Consider the following 2,442-nt stretch of genomic DNA (forward strand, 5'->3'; position numbering starts at 1 on the left):
ATAAGACAGCAGGTTGAACACTTGCATATAGTGAAGTTAGCTAAGAAGAGAAGACACTATGCAATGCAGTTCAAGGGGAATTCGAGGGCAGACGAGGACTTTCTTTGGGGGGTGGGGGTGCAGATAAGAAAGGTTTAAAAGTGTTCAGAGAAGGAAATGCAGGGATTTGAATCCAACTCTAACTCCAAAGCCCATGCCCTTTTGTCTGGCAGCACTTTGCTAGGATCTGGTAGGGCCCAGAGACAAGTGAGAATAGAGCTTGCTCTCCTGGTATTTTAGAACAGAGACAGAGCAAGCAGGTGAAGTTCAGTTATCCCATTCTTCTCCCAGAAGGGCTTTCACTGCCCAACACAGCTCAGGTCCTCCTTTCACAAAACAAACTCTCAGGTGGACTCTGGCTGGCAGAGGTATATCTCAGTCCTGTTCTTTAAGTCACTGAGTAAACAGCATTTTGGTAATTCCTACAGCAGCTTCGTAGAAGTACTAAAACTCTTCCCTACCCACACCCCATGTCCCTCAAGTCTGGCTGAAAGAAAACAGGAAAGATTTGAGGCCCTGGGGCCCTTGGCAAAAAGCCTATGTGTGGCAGAGGTTTGTCTGCAGCCTCCCTGACTTTTGCCACACCTACCTCGTAAGGACTTAACTGACTGTCTCAGGGTAAGACCCTGAAAAGAGAATTTGAGGTGTTGACTCTTTCTGACCCCCATTGTCCCAATTACATACTTATCCACATAACAGCTCAGTGACAACTTCTTGCCATTATGGCTTTGAAAGCTTCTACTACGTCCCAGACAAGGACTCCTTTTTCTCCCCCCAGTACAACAATGTTTTTATCCAATGACATATGCTACAAGAATATTCTGACTTTCTGATTTCAGGCAAAGACACACTCACCAACTTATTACTTGACACAGCAAGTCCCAGTCAGAGAATACCATATGAAACAAATAGGAATTATTTGCAAGAATCCAAAACATAGGCTGCATCCCCAGCCCACCGCCATGGTCACCTACAAGCTAGTACTGATCAGGTGTGGTGAGAGCACGTGGAACCTGGAGAATCACTTCAGCAGCTGGTACGATGCCAATCTAATCCTGGTAGGCCACAAGGAGGCAAAGCGTGGCAGGCAGGCTCTGCGAGATGCTGGCTATGAGTTTGACACCTGCTTCCCCTCAGTGCAGAAGAGAGCGATCGGATCCTCTGGACAGTGCTAGATGCCATTGATCAGATGCGGCTGCCAGTAGTGAGGACTTGGTGCCTCAAGGAGTGGCATTATGGGGGTCTGACTGGCCTCAATAAAGCAGAAACTTCTGCGAAGCATGGTGAGGCCCAGGTGAAGATCTGGAGGCGCTCCTGTGATGTCCCACCACCTCCGATGGAGCCCGACCATCATTTGTAGAGCAACATCAGTAAGGATTGCAGGTATGCAGACCTCACTGAAGATCAGCTATCCTCCGGTGAGAGTCTGAAGGAAATAGTTCCTCAGATCAAGGAGGGGAAACGGGTACTGACTGCAGCCCATGGCAACAGCCTTTGGGGCATTGTCAAGCATCTGCAGGGTCTCTCTGAAGAGGCTATCATGGAGCTGAACCTGCCGACTGGTATTCCCATCGTCTATGAATTGGACAAGAACTTGAAGCCCATCAAGCCCATGCAGTTCCTGGGGGGATGAAGCGACTGTGTGTAAAGTCAGGGAGGCTGTGTGGAAGCTGTGGCTGCCCAGAGCAAGGCTAAGAAGTGAAGGCCAGCAGGCATGCCACTGTGCCCCGGAACATCCTCCCTGGCCATCCCTTCCTCTGCCCCTGCCCCCTGCACATGTCACACTGACCACATCTGTAGGCATCTTATGTTGTAGCTGCAGATGGGGACCAGTGGCTCACATTTTCATTTTAGCCATTTGTCTCCTGCACCCACTCCCTTCATAGAGTCTAGTCAGAATAGCAGTTCTAGGTCACAGGTTCTCAGTCCAAGCTGAGGAAAAGCTCCCCTTGTCCAAGAGAGTTGAAAGGTAGTGACTTGGGTTTTTGCCAGTGTTTTCTTTACTAAGGATTTGTGGAGAGGAACCATGCTAAGCCATGACCAATGAGGAGAAGCAAGAGCACCTACCTGCCCCCAGGAGCCAGTTCTCTGCTCTTCTGCAGTCAGGCCACTGCCTGGGGGCTCTAGTCATTCCAGTGGAAGATGAATGTAACCTGCATGATGATGTGACGAACAACATTTCCTCCCCAACCCCAGAAGAGCTGGCTCTAGAAGGTTGGGATCAATCCTGAATTTAGTTTATGTGTTACATTTACTTTTACCGAAAAAAAAAGTATAATATATGTAAATAATACAAAACAGTAACCTTTCTGGTGTTTCTTGTAGTGGTTGAAATAGTCCCACATGTGGTCGTCAGAATATAAGCCATTCCTCATACCAAGATGGGATAAGCTCTGAGGGGTA

General features: G+C 48.4%; 1 pseudogene; it reads left to right on the forward strand.

The window, feature by feature from the left end:
* The first annotated feature begins 925 nt into the window (after positions 1-925).
* LOC100981515 (phosphoglycerate mutase 1-like) lies at positions 926-1,958 on the forward strand (annotated as a pseudogene).
* The last annotated feature ends 484 nt before the right edge of the window (positions 1,959-2,442 follow it).

This window comes from Pan paniscus, chromosome 11, assembly GCF_029289425.2.
Source record: "Pan paniscus chromosome 11, NHGRI_mPanPan1-v2.0_pri, whole genome shotgun sequence".
Taxonomy (NCBI): Eukaryota; Metazoa; Chordata; class Mammalia; order Primates; family Hominidae; genus Pan; species Pan paniscus.